This window comes from Leuciscus leuciscus (genome assembly GCF_965113295.1).
Source record: "Leuciscus leuciscus genome assembly, chromosome: 12".
Classification (NCBI taxonomy): Eukaryota; Metazoa; Chordata; class Actinopteri; order Cypriniformes; family Leuciscidae; genus Leuciscus; species Leuciscus leuciscus.
In genome coordinates this window covers 18,787,808-18,803,418 of record NC_138736.1, presented here as the reverse complement: position 1 = coordinate 18,803,418, position 15,611 = coordinate 18,787,808, and the positions used below count along the sequence as shown (strand labels likewise).

The 15,611-nt window shown below is 38.5% G+C and overlaps 1 protein-coding gene across 2 annotated transcripts in view; it reads left to right on the top strand.

Annotated features, from left to right (window-relative positions):
• Window positions 1-15,611, top strand: part of hivep3a (HIVEP zinc finger 3a) — a 69,330-nt gene that overhangs the window by 4,768 nt on the left and 48,951 nt on the right. The gene's annotated exons all lie outside the window — the stretch shown is intronic.

Here is a 15,611-nt window from a genome sequence, read left to right as displayed (position 1 = left end):
GCTCACAGTGCCTTTTCTCTCTGAGGTTATTTAAGACAATCCCTCTGTAATCATACTTAAAGCCTCAGCCGTTATAGTCCAGAGGAATAAAGCCTCGATTGTGAAACTGATAGGCCCAGAGCCCAAATGGCACTCTGAAGGTGTGTCATCAGAGCCAATACGGAGTTTGATTTCTTGATACCTGATACAGGCACAGTTCAGAAGGAATTAAACCCATACTATCCAGACAAGAGCCAAACAAGGACCAAATCTGCTTTAGTGCTTGAGCTGTTTGATAAGTGTATGAGAGGGATGACAACATGACTCATATTTGGTGGTGTGCACCATGCTGAAGCTCTGGCTTTGATATTGACTCTGCCAAAGTTTAAAACTTGAGGAGATTACAGTAAGTCCAAGTTGGCCAAATATGTTGAATTTAGGGTTACCATGATACCAAAATGTCAGCAGTCAATGCTGATGCCAGTGAAATTTCACTCTTCTTTGTACTAATTTTAATACCACAGCAAAACAAAAACACCATTGAACACACACTATTGAACTGCATTGTAAATAGTTACAAATTAAATTAAAACAACCAAATCTAGCCTTACAATACTTACAGAACTATGTTATGTATTCATAACTGTAATAAGCCTCAAATGCCTTAATTATTTTGTAAAATGACTAGGTAATAAAAAACAGCAAATTTCCCGTAAATGATTATTTTATTAAGAAAAATAATTAGATAAAGATAATTAAATAAATAGAAAGCATGAGAAGGACATGAGGAAGTTTTTTAGGTTTCTTTCGGTGTGTCTGTACTACCGATACTAACAATGATTTTAGCATCATCTTGGTACTGAAGTACTGGCTCTTGCATCCCTAGATGCATTCATTTCTCTGTACTGTAAAATTCCCCACAGCTTCCCCTCAAATCAAAGCAGTGCTAAGCCACTGAATTATGTAAACATTACAGGCTGTATATGATTTCAAAGGTTTTAGTGTACAGCCATCAGCAAACTCCAGTAAAGTCCATATTGATATCAGTGTCTCATTTACATGTAGACACTTTGAGTAGCTGTCAGTCAGGTGGACCCTTTGGAGAACTGGGACTTGGACTGGAGTCCAGCCCACCTGAGCAGTGCACAAGAACAATATCCAGCTGCGCTGTCAACCTTTAACCAGGCTTGGGAGGGTTACTTTAAAAATGTATTCCGTTACAGTTACAAATTACTTCATAAAAAAAGTATTCAGTAACGTAATCCAAGTACTATAATATGAAAGTAATGTAACTGATTACTTTTGGATTACTTCAAGGTCACGTATATAAATAAAGTCAAGCAAGAAGAAATATTATAAATAAATAAATAAAAAAACTTTTATTTATTAAGAATTTGGTCCAGTGTACAATATTTGCAAAATATGCACACAGGCCTGAATATATATTTATGTAAAGGGATATACAGACATCTAGTGGCTAATGTATGGTATTACAGATTATTTTGTTTTGTTTTTAACTAATTTTTAACAAAAAAATAAAAACATAACATTTAAAAATTGTACACAATCTACACATTAGTTTATTTTAAAATAGGCCCACATGTTGACTAAAGCCGTGATCTTTCTTAATTTGCCTGACTGAACTTGGGGCGTTGGCAGTGGGAGTTCCCCTACGTTACCTAGACAGCGAACATCCTGTTACGCAAGAAAAGATTAAGAAAGGACATTTTGGGTACTAAAAAAGCTACTCTCCTAATTTCTACAAAATAGCAGCGGAATTTCCATGAATTAAAAGCGATTTTACCCGCAGGCAGCATCGTTTCTACTAGCAGCAGTGATTCAATCTGCGTCTGAGGAGATTGTAAAGCTGTTATTTGCACATGCACCAGCGGGTGGCACACGTGAGTCATTTCTGGCAACAGAACCAGGAACTACTGTATAATCAAGCAGCGCTTAATATAGTGTTATTATGCCAAAATACTTATTTATTTAGTTTTAAATTAAACCATTGTAATCCTGAAAGTATTCCCCCTTTTTTCAAAATGTAACTATAATCTGATTACTACGTTTTTTGACGTAACTGTAACGGATTACAGTAACTGGATTTTTGTATCCTGATTACATAACGCCGTTACATGTATTCCGTTACTCCCCAACCCTGCCTTTAACCCCTTAACTGTAATCAGAGATGAAATATTTGAGAGTTTCAATATGCAAGGGCTAGAATTTGGTATATAGGAAAGGAAACTGTAGTTATAGGTACTTAAATAGAGTAATCATTCTTAAAACACTGTACACAACAATTGAAGGTAGGGTAGGCAATTATTGCGGAGAGGTTAGCAATAGCAAGTTAGCTTTGAAAGCATGAGATCCCACCCTCCCTTCGGAGCGCTCTTCAAAGCCACGGCTTCTCCAAACCACATGAACTCACACAGCCAGAGCAGAGACTGCAAAGCATCACGAGAAATGAGAGGAAATTACCTCAAACCACTTAACATTAGAATAATAATGAATGTAAACAACTTGCAGAGCTCTTACTTGTACCACCTGACTGCTGCAGTTTCATTTTGGCGTTGATAGTGTTGACATAGAAACTCATAGATTCGAGTCTTAGGACGTGAATAGTTCCAGGTTGGTTGCCATCTCGTAATTACGGTAACAACTAGTGCTGGGCGGTGTACCGGTTCATACCGAATACCGGTGTTTATTTTTGTTATGATATGAATTTTTTAAATACCGCAATACCGGTGTATGTCGCTTTAATAACGATCGGAACGCGGCGTGGCACGACACTGTTTGAGAGGGTCCTTTTTCACTGTTGCACTGTGGTGATGCACGTAAAGCGTGACTTTGAAGATGGATAGGTTAAACTGTAATTGATAGCTGTCAAATTATATTACAGTGTTTCCCATACATTGGTTCTCAATATCAACACAGCCTTTTGGAAAATCTATTTGTGGTTGGCATTGACGTCGTTGAATACACATGAGCACTGCACGTTTCAAAATCAAAACGCGGTGCGGGTGTTTTTATATGAATGTATCTGAAGTGAACTGACGGTCTTTAGAAAAGTTTCTTTGTTATTATGATTGAATCTTTCTTTATCTTTCCTGATAAAGCAGCGTTTATGAGCGTTGCTGCTTTGTGTACAGCCGTTACCGGGGAAACCGCTATTTCTGCCGCTCCTAAAGCGCCTCCTGCTGGCACCTCTTTGTAAACAGCCTTGCAAACCTGTATTAATACTAGTGTGGATTTTTTTCTACAATATTCACTCATGACTGTAAAATAGGGCATTCTAAGTCAATCTACTGCAGTATTTCCTCTCTCACTCAGTGAAAAATGTGTTTTACATCCAGTCATGCTTGAAAAAAAAACCGTCATATCCGTGAAACCGGTGTAATTTAGAAAAATACCGTGATGTGGATTTTTGGTCATACCGCCCAGCACTAGTAACAACATAGCGTAAACAAAGTATAAACTCTTTGTTTTGGTTCAGGAGGAAATGTAAAAGGTGATTTATGTTTGTTTGTGGCGCTCAGTGACTGTCTGTCTACAACTCTGTATAGCCTTACGGAACGCGCCGATGATGTGTGATGTCTGCGTGAGCACGGAGGTATGGAGATACGTACAGGCAGGTAGGACATTGTATCATTGCATATGGACTGAAAGCAATGATTGGATGAACATGTTTTGGTCCTGGGACTTCCACAGAAGATATACAGTATGTATATGTTTTAATATTAAGACCACTTCTATTATTGATCGCTTTCAGGATGTGATGAGAGTTTCAACCAGTAAAACAAAAAGTGTTTATAAAACAAATTTCCAACCCTACCTTTAAGCCTTTACAATTGATGGATATTATTACTTTATTTTTTTTTTATTATTATTATTTTTTTACAATACTGTGTTATAATATGTAAACACCTACCAGTGGTCCATGGTAAATACGTAATACGTGTGTTTTGCGATTTTTTTTATTTTTTATTACTCAATTCAAACAAAACCTCCTGAAGTTTGGATTTTTTCCTTTAGAAAGTTTTACTTGGATATTCTAGATTTCCAGATGAAATTTTGTCTACATGTAACAATCCCTAAGCAATTTATAGCCATTTATTACAACATTATTACAGGCGATTTTCAGTGAAATGTTGGTGTTTTTTTTGTTGTTGTTTTTTACTGACAATGTAGATGTGTCCAAAAAAGTTCAGGAAGTAAAATAAATAGAAACATTGTTATATAATAATAGAACACTGAAGCAAAAGTGACTTATATTAATAGTAATATAATATAATTATAAATTATCAACAAAAATACAAATGATTTTCACAAACTATATAAGAAGTATTGGGTTTCTTTGACGAATCAATGCTGATAAAAACTTGATGACGCAATCACATTCATTACGGATTCTCTGAATGTCCAAAAGCGAAAAACCTGATATCATCATAAAAGCAGCGAATCTCCTCTTTAAATGACTTTTTAAAGCATACAGATTGGATTAGCGGTTCAAAAGTTAGTAAACATTTAAGAATAATTGTTATTTTTAGCCGGCGGCGGGTATAGGTCTTTAAGGGTTAAGAGGCATTTAATGCAGATTATTAATCCAGTCCAGATTTTGAGCTAGATCTGCTGCTGGATCCCTCCTTCCATCTGTTTTATTGTTGCATTGTTGTATAGGACAAGTTTTGTGTATAAGATTAAAGCAAGATTAATTATAAAGGTTTGAGGACCTCATTCAAAATGCCCTTTGACTTAATCCAAACTCAAGTGGGATGCCTGGTGCTCCTTGACGTCCTGTTGTGATTTTGGATGAGTGGGTTAATGTGCATGTTGTGTCCTTGGCCCGCCTGCGTTGCCCCTGTCCACGGTGCTGAAGCACATCTTGTTTGGAACCCAGAACAATGCTGGGGCTTGACTAGGCCTGTCATGAAAACTACTTTTCATTGGGCGATATATATTGTCCCAGAAATAATTGAGATATGCAATATTATTGTCATTTTAAGACTATTTTATGCCACTGAATATATAACCATAATATAACAGAATAATAATGCAAGTAGGCCTACACCATTTAAAATGACAATGAACTTTACTCTTAAGAATATTTAGATACTGGATATGAAGTGTCAAAACACAATAATAATATTGAAATAATAAAAAACTTTTGCTAACAAAAAGTGCAAAATAACAAGTAGAAAAAACAAACACACTTACAAATGCACAAAATGCACTTACATGTATAGATTTTTCATCTACATTATTTTCCTGACCTTTTCTCATTAAAGGGTGTACACTATTCCTAAAAAAAATAAATAAACCTGCTTAGCTGTCAGATGTCCATATGAACAAAGTCACAGATGCCTCAACAGGCCATATGTGCTGTTAAATCTTGAGGGCCGTGGTTTATAACGCTGCGTCTATCTATCTATGAATGCTATAGATTTCAGGGCAGGAGGGATTTGGAAGTGTGCCATAGCCTGTCTCTTAATTCAGTGTGGGTGAAATGAGAGAACATATGTCTAGTCCCTCTCCGCATGACATCACCTTGCTATCAGAACTGATCTGTTTGTCTGCACTGCTCTCATGGGGTGCAGCCATTGTCCCTTTCATAATAAATCTCTCTCCTCACTTACTATTTTCTTTGCTCTCAAAAATCCAGGATAGTCAAAATTGGAATTGTTAGTTTTTTTTGACCACAGATGTTTAGCTGCTTTGTTTCATTTTAAATTGTTGCTGGTAACACTAGTTGTGGCATTAACAACCTAGGCTCACTGGAAAATGTAACTCTACCTACATTTTTGCAAAATCGTACATGTGCATACGATTCACGGCAGTTTCCAGCTGAAATGAACACTACTGGCATTAAAACCCCAACAACTTTTTACACAAGATTATCGATTATTCCTTGCATGATACTATGTTATGACCTCAAAATACTTTTAAAATAGTGCATACTTTGTAAATTGATACATTTTCACATTTGCATCAAATAACCAGCTCCTTATGTATGGTTTCTCTGGTGTAGAAAACTTTCCCGGTAGCTCACCTGGTGCAGCATTGAGCTCTACAAAAGCTTAGAAGCAAGCTAAAATGGCATGGTTAGGTCAGCACATGCATTTGTATTTCATGTTATGTTGTTTTGTTTTGTTCACACAACCGGTTAGGTTTAGGATGTGTTTAGTGTAAGAGGTATGCTATTTTCAAAGGAGCATTAACCTTTTATCGCCACTTCCCGAACATTTAATTTCTGAACTTTCGCAATACGTATGCAACAACAAACATAATAAAACGTTGCAAGATTCACTTTCATTTGTTGTGGATAAAACTTGGATAAAAATGCTTTTAGCGCCATTCTACTGGACATTTCACTTTGAAAGTGTCGCAAAATGCTCAAGAAGCTACGTAATATGATTTTGCAGACGATTTGCCTCAGGCATGCTTTTCCAATGTTCCTGGGTTGGAAATTACACAGTGAACATCAAGATTCAAGCTTGGGTCTGTATGACACAACATTAGCTATTTAACATTAGCTGAGTGTTAATATCCTGCCTGACACCATTAGCTAGTGCAGTTGCCTATATATTCCAATCTTGTTGTACATTTATATTTTTATGAATCGCATCACATAATGCTTTCATCTCATCTCAGCTCAACCACTTACTCAGCAGTTAAGACAAGACAATACTATGTAGGTGATCCGCACATGTCCATCATTTCTTTATGTGTGTACTAAAAGTGTGTGCAGGCCTGATATGATGTGTGAAGCAATAAGCTTGTGATTTTCAGGTAAATGTAGATTGGAAAAGCTTGACAAAGGGAGTTGCCTTTTGTCCTGGAAACTGTATGAGGAATATGTTATGCTTTTAATTCACATTATTGCATAGTAGATTTGTTATACTTTTAGTTCACCTGAGTTGTCTGAGATAATAAGGCCATTTGGTGTGGATGGTTTCTGTGCATCTTTGCTTAATATGAAAATAGGGACGCTTGTATGTTCCCTTGTGTTGTGCAGGGCATCTTATTGATTTAGCCCTACTAGAAATGAAGAGCCAGTGATGCCACTGCTAGTTCTGCCAAAATTTTGATTTGATTGACTTGAAAAAAATCATGCATTCGCTATGTTCTCTTTTCCTAAGGGTGTGTTCACACAGGTTTGTCCTCTGTTGCGATTGCTCTTTTAGTGCGGTTCATTTGAATAAGTGTGAACGCTGCTAGCTGAACCCTGGTGTACACCAAACAAGTGGACCGAGACCCCTGAAAAGGTGGGTCTCGGTCCGCTTCCAAATGAACTCTGGTATGCTTTTACAGAAATGTGAACGCAACATGTACCAAAGACATCTAAACGAACCAAAAACAAGACGTGATGTCTAGGGCTGTCACTTTTGTGAAAAAATCCTGTTAAATTTTTGAGACATAAGTGTTCATTGAATCGATTGTAAAATCAATTTTCCATGTCTAAAGACGTTTCCATTTTAAACGGCAAATATAGGCAAATCCACGGACAACTAGTTAGGCAGGGGTGGTGGTGGCGCAATGGATAAGACGCATGCCTTTGGTGTGAGAGACCCGGGTTCGAATCCACTGTGAGACACCAATGTGTCCCTGAGCAAGACACTTAACCCCTAGTTGCTCCAGAGGCGTGCGACCTCTGACATATATAGCAATTGTAAGTCGCTCTGGATAAAAGCGTCAGCTAAATGAATAAATGTAAATGTAAATGTAAACTAGTTAGGCATTAGGACGAACGTAAAAAGGGCGCTTGAGACGCGCACAAGTCAGCAATATTCCTGATGATTTATTGGCGTGAAGTTTCGTGCACAATGACAAACAGGAGTGCAACATTCTCGAAAAACAATAAGCAGAGTGGACTGCTATAACATCAATGAAAAACATTACTGCAGGCTTCAACATGGCTGTGTTTACGATTAGAAATGTCAAACAAAGTTCGCCTACGTAGGCGATTGTAGACCGTAGCCCGAATCTGTATTTGTATGCATGAGACTGTCTGAATACTGGCAGAATTCACATTTTTGTAGTAAAAAGAGACACATTATGCAGAAGTATAATTTGCTGTTATGTGTGTTTGTCAGAGCCTGCAGTTGCTGTGTGACGCGCGTTCGCTGCGGGCGTATCGTGACGAGCTGGACACGCTCAGAGAAAAGACCGGTAAAATCGATTCCCTATTTTTGTTTTCGAAACTTGTGTTGGTTGGTCTGATCGATTGTGCAATCGATTTTCGAACGTAAAGTGACAGCCCTTAGCCTGACTACGTCAGACTTCGTACTTCTGCTCAATTTCAGTTCGCTTCTGTACTCAGTCTGAGATAGCGACCTATCTCCCAGTTTTCCTCCGGCCTCAAAACAGCCGGCCAATCAACGAACAGAGGGCGGGCTGAGAGCCGTGACGTAGATGCTGATTGTACCGTGGATGCGTAGATTTACTTCACATAATCTGCAAAAGTCGTTCACAGCCATGTTCACGCCGGTATTTCGCTCGATGGTTTTGTTTTCGCATCATACATGTGTTTACAGTGGAAGTTCGATGCGGCTGAGCCAGCGCATAACACACGTCATAACCAAACGTTATGTGATTGGCTTAACCAAGACAAGCGATAGTATTTCCATATAAATGCATAAATTCGAGTCACAAACCGCTCCAAGTATAACGTCACAGAATTCAATCTACAGTAGTTACTACGTGAACGCAGCATAAGCTTGTTTTGGTTCAGGAGGAACTGTAAAAGTTGGCTGCTGTTTCGTTTGCAGTGCTCGCGCTGACGTCAAACATGTTATGGTCCTACGCCTTCCACAGACTATATACACATATAAATACATTTAGATCACTTACCTTAGTGATTGCTATCAAGATGTGAAGAGACTTTCAACCAGCATAACAAAAAAAAAATATTCTAGAACAAATCAGCTACCCTGCTTTTAAGTACATCATCAGAGTATTTAAAATGCACTTTTTCCTTTTGGAATTTTCAGTGTGAACACACTACTCATTAGTATAGTGCATAAGTACTATTCTAGTACTAAGTACTGTATGTGCCTATTGCTTTCTAAGACTGATACTAGACATTTTTTGCACTGATCTTCAAGGCCATAACATTTTGACATTCCTGAGAAATGTTATTTAATTATTTACTTACTTACTTACTTATAGGGCAACCAAAAACTGTGTAACATTGCCAGAATTAACTCTGTTATCTTATTATTAGTATATAGTTGTGTATATATATATATATATATATATATATATATATATTTCATTTAACACATTTACAAGCACAATTTAAATATAAAATATTTGATATTATAACATTATTTCCAAATGTTCTGTGATGGGGTTGAAATGAGAATGACCCAATATATACTGTTTATATGGTTTTGTATGTTCTGTGTATGCTGTTGGTGGAGGATGGATTTTCTTTAGATTTTCTAAAACAAGTGCAAACATGTTCTTTTTTATATTTATAATCCATTACAAAGCCGCCATTCTAATCCTCAGCCACACTTTTTTTGTTTTCAAGTGATTGCCTCTTTTCCATCTAAAACATCTCTGTCTTTGTTAGTGAACTACCATTTAACAGTGTTGTACAACTTTTTCCAAAAACATTTTAATGATTTTCATCCTACAAGTCACTACACTAACTTTATACACTGTAAAGATGCTGATCATCTTTTGGTAAAATAATGAGGGCTTTTCCAGTAAGCAACACAAGAAACAGTAATAGCGAGTGGTAAGTCAGGAATGAGACTGTTAGGGTGCTCAGTGAGGCTCTTTACTGGAAGTAAGGTGACTCATATGTGATGAATTTTCTTTGAGTTCTCCTACGCTTTCTGGTTGGATACAGTTGGTTTGATCCATCTTGGTTTAATCTGCCAAGGTCCAAACTTGTGATCTTGTGCTGTGACAGCATTTTAACAGCAGTGACAATAATATGCTGGGCTCACCTTTTCCAAGAGAGACTATATTACTATTGGACAAATATTGGCAGTGTTACATACTGTGTAAACAGGGCTGTTTTTACAGTTAATAACACATCTTCCAGAAAAGCCCCACCACAAAATATGTTGTGGCTACAAATATATGTTTGAAGTACAGGGGTCTCTGCATGTACTTCTGTACCTTTTTTCAGATCACATTTTTATTTGAAGGAGTGGTCCAGTCTATGGTTTTCTTGTTACATTAGCTGGGAAGGCCATCATAGCTTTAGTTTTAGGGCTGTTTGTTTAAGTGCGTGTACATATTTTCATGTATTAGTGTATGTAGCCTATGTGAGTTTATGGACAAGGGGTGTGACTGGTCCCCACCCCAGACGAGTTCTTTTTTTAGCCCTCTCAGGTGTCCCTCTGGATGCTTACAGGGAAATGAAAGACCTTCATTTATTGTAAATAAATGGCACATACACATACACATACACATACACATTTTCTTTGACACTACCAGTTAAGATGTCTGACACATTAAAGCAACACTAAGGAACGTTTCCTCTTCGGTCCCCCTACAGGTTGGAAGCGGAATTGTCAATTACCGCTGTCCTAAATAATTTAGCCTACTGTCGCACGCACACTCGCTGTTTATCTAGCACCGGCTTTGGAATGAACGATGTCCACAGACAAGGTAGAGTATGTTGCATGATTTCATGAAAGTATGATGTATTTCGACATCAGAAACGAAGAAAAAATAAATAATGACTATTGTAACGCTTGACGTAAAGTAAGTCAAATTGTAGTTTTCTTATGTCTCATTCGAACTACAGAAAGGTGACCCGGTTTGGCAAACTTGCATAGTGTGGTTATAGCAGATATAGGGCTGCAAAGCGAATCCAGAAGTGCCTTTCACCCTGTTACGACTTGATGAACCACTGAAACCATTTTGGAAACATTATTTTAAGGTAAAAATGTTTACTTAGTGTTGCTTTAAACTGAATATATGTTTCTCAAGATCTTGGACAAGACAAAGAAGGTCATTTTTGCCAAAAAAGTGTCAAGCATACATGAAAACTCAAGTTTGATAATTACAAATAACAGGAAAAATACAATAATAAAGGCTTCAAATGAAATAAACTGTGATTTATGTTTTTTTTTAGGTATTAAAGTAAGAAATGAAATAATTAAATGTAAAAATAACACTGAATTAAATATACACAGATTCTTATTAAAGCTACAAAAGTTATTCAGTCAAGAGCAGTTGTCTTTTACTGATTAATTAACATGACAAGTATATTATGCTGCTGTCACTTTATGTTAGATGTGAGGTGGTTGCAGTGCATGAAGGAGACAACGATAGAAATAACAGTCTTTATTAAACTTAAACACTCAGAAGAACACTACAATTATCACAGTAACATTAACCACACAATACATAAACGAGAACCAACAAGGAGTGACTAAAGCACAGGAGTATATATACACTATACAAACAAAGGCAGCTAGATAAGGAACATATGGAAGAAAATGAATGCCAAATGTATTTGAAACAAGAAAGCTTGATGAATTACACTAATTGAAAAAATATGCATTGCATTAACCATGCTTACATTTGAATGCATTGTATTTTTTAGGAATTGCATTTTTATGGGCTGAAATTCAACATGGTTATATATTTAAGCTGTGAAAATTTAAATTCAAAACATTTCAAACACATTTTCATTATTAAATATTCAATTAACCATATTCATCTTTCACATTTCACTTCCTAAATATTCGGTCTGTTTAAAAATACAACCTATAATATTTTCTGTCAATTTTACACGAAATTTTCGGTCCATTTTATTTCACTTCCACAAATGTGCTTCCACAAATTCAGTGGTTCAAATTCGACAGAAAATGTCGGACCGCCCTGGCCTCCTGAACTATCGGATCTTCCCTGGGCTCCTGAACTGTCGGATCCTCCCTGGGCTCCTGAACTGTCGGATCCTCCCTGGCCTCCTGAACTGTCGGATCCTCCCTGGTCCCTCCTGAACTGTGGGATTCTCCCTGGCCTCCTAGCCTGGCTAACGTCAGACCTCTTTCTCTTTGAGACGTGGTCTGGGAACCACATGTTCATTTTCTCGTATTTGAGGCGTGGTTTACGAATGCCCAGAGCCGTTTATTGGGCGCTACAAATGTCTATCAAATGCGCCTGTACATACCTCATAGCCAATCGTTTCAATTATACCAGATGACGTATGTAGAGCGACAGATATTCAACGAAGAAGACGACGATGGGTCAGAGATTTACAGTATGTGTACACCAGAGTCCTGCACGGGTCCGATTTTGTAAATCCGCACCCGCCCGTACCCGCAGTGCTTAAAACCGCACCCGACCCGTTTTCCGACAGCAGCACTAATTAAAATCTGCACCCGACCCGCTTAAAATAGAACCGACACCCGCCCCGCACCCGAAATAAAATCAGTTTAGACTATCACATTATAGACACACTTACAAAAATGTTTATTGCCAGGTCATACAGAAGTTATTACACGACAATTAACACAAGGACAACTTCAGCCGAAGGTGTCAAAAGGCCGATACATGAAGAACATGGCTAACGTTACCACAAAACTGAGTAGCCTTATAACATTTTACCAATCGAACAGTCGCGGCTACAACACTATATGCCACGCAATTTCATCTTGCCTACATCTGACCATTTTGGGTTCAAACACGCCCTGCACACCACACATACTTAACAGTGTTAAATATGAAAAATACAGTTCGATAGAACTGCTTTGTTACCAGTTTCTGCGTGCTTCCTCAGTGATGAAGTTCCACATTTGCGGCTATCCAACACGAAAATGTTTGCAGCAAAGCCTTTCACAATATTTTCTTAAGATAACTCCAAATTTCTCCCACACACTGGACTTGATTTTTGATGACGTATTGTCGACAACTTTACAATCTCCACTAGCTATTCTTTTCTTCAACTCCTCAGCATCCATCTCGACAACTGCAAGCAGATCGCGCGCGCGGTTATGATGAATTTTTAAAACTGAAAGTAGCCTAGGTAACGTTATAGATCCTGGGAGGGTGTGGCGCGTCGACACAAATAAACTGATGTGGATTTTAAATTATTTTATCAACTTGAAATACAGGCATATTTTTGTAGATCTATGTGTTCCTAAAAATATGCATATATTTTTACGTCTGTCATGTTGGATCCATAGATATAAACAAACTGCTTCGGTGTGTCGCATAGATGTCGTCATCGTCTTGCTGCTCCCTTCCCGTTCTGTGATTGGTTCCCTAGCTGAGGCGAAAATCTGGTCCATGGAATCCATGCTGACTAGCAGCGTGAATAAAATCGCGCTGCGCTCAAGGCAGCATGGGGAAACCCAGGCTACTGGCCTCCTGAACTGTCGGATCCGCCTTGGCCTCATGAACCGTCGGATCCACCTTGGCCTCCTGAACTGTCGGATCCTCCCTGGCCTCCTGAACTGTCTGATCCGCCCTGGCCTCCTGAACTGTCTGATCCGCCCTGGCCTCCTGAACTGTCTGATCCGCCCTGGCCTCCTGAACTGTCTGATCCTCCCTGGCCTCCTGAACTGTTGGATCCTTCCTGGCCTCCTGAACTGTCGGATCCGCCTTGGCCCTTAATGAACTGTCGGATCCGCCTTGGCCTCCTGAACTGTCTGATCCGCCCTGGCCTCCTGAACTGTTGGATCCACCCTGGTCCCTCCTGAACTGTCGAATTCCTGCCTGGCCTCCTGAACTGTCGGATCCGCCCTGGCCTCCTGAACTGTCGGATCCGCCTTGGCCTCCTGATCTGTCGGATCCTCCCTGGCTTCCTGAACTGTCTGATCCGCCCTGGCCTCCTCAACTGTCGGATTCGCCCTGGCCTCCTGAATTGTCGGATCCGCCCTGGCCCCCTGAACTGCCGCTGCCGCCACTGGAGGCCCCCTGTCCCGCTAGGCCTCACCCTCTTCGGCCTCCAGGGCTACCCCCCTCCCACCCCTATAAAGTCTTTGCGGCGTGAGGACACGCCTTCCGGGAGGGGGGCGTTCTGTCATGATGTCAGTTTATTTTGATTTCTGTTCTTGTCTGTCAAGTCAAGTCAAGTCAAGTTTATTTGTATAGCGCTTTTCACAATACAGATTGTATCAAAGCAGCTTCACAGTATTAAATTAAAATAATACAACAAAGTTTGTTTCAAGAGGAATTTATTGATTGATCAAATTAAATTAAATATCCCCAAAATATCCCCAACTGAGCAAGCCAAAGGCAACAAAGGTCTGTGTTTGGTTAATCTGTCAATTAGTTCAGTTCTGTCTTCCTCCGCCCCCTGCCTGTTTGTTTCTATAGTTTCTGATTGATTGTTAGTTCAGTTCAGGTGTGTCTTGTTAATTTGCTCTGTCTGTTTAAACACTGTGTTCTGTCTTGTTCTTTGTCAGTTCTTAACATTGCATTTTGTTGGTTGTTCTGTTCCCGATCTTGTTCCTGATCCTGAGAATTTGTTTGGTATAGATTTTAGTTTATTTGTAAATTAAGACTGCTGCACTTAGATCCTGTTTTGTCTCTGCTGCAACCACTATTGTAACAATTACATCTCTGTTGTTAGGTTTTCTTAACTTATATTATAGCTTGTGCAACGCTGTGCTGTAATACTACTGTTATAAAGAAAATGCTTAACATGGCTTATTAGACTAATGCAGTAATAAAAGATCAAACTCAGTATACACGTTGATGTACAATACACAACACTATATACCTTATACCATATACCATATACAACAAGCAGATGAGCCCAGAAAGTTATTTGCCATAGAAAATAATTAAATCACTTAAAAAAAACACACACACACACACACACACAAAAAACTTTAACTTGGCTTAATGCATGTAGGCTATAAAAAGACCAAACTCGCTATTTTGGTCATGCAAGCAGATGAGACCAGAGCAATGCAACATGCTACACTGCACGCTTAGCATTTTCTTTATAATGGTTTTCTATGAGAGGATACGCATTGCATTAATATTCTGGGCATAAGCTGCTTAACTGTACATAGTATGTTATACCGAATTTGGTATTTTATCATCACAATAAACCACATTAAGAGTTTTCTTTATGTGAAAATGCTTAGTTCGATATTCACAAATTTAGGGACCATCTCTAAAGTTACATACGACATTGGTATACACATTTCTAACTTCAATAGCATTTTAGTAGAATGTGCGTCTTGCTTGCATTTTGCTTGCATCAGTGCGTCGAAAGCACACATACACATTTTGTTTGTGGTTCAAATATAATGGACTCACGCGTGCTTACTGTACGACTCCTGTACGTCACTGATCGTCTTTACTTTGATTACAATCTGCATCCATTAAAACTACTAGTGATACAGTGGTTTGCTTTATCCAGCAGAGGAACGTAGTTTGCGTATCATCTTGCCATCGGTGGGGTGTTTTGACGTTCCGTTGAGTGTATTTCACTCAGCACGATTGCGCTCTTCAGTAACAATGACAAGCTTGTTTTTTAAAGCTAAACAGACACTGGAATGAATAATTAACTGAAAACTGGAAATGTGAGTCACTGTTCTCTCTGCCATCTCTGATGTAATAAGCCTAGTTTTCTTTACATTAGCACTGTTTTGGACTGATTGTTTGAATCATTGGGTTGAAAATGTTCCCGTATTTTAGCGGCT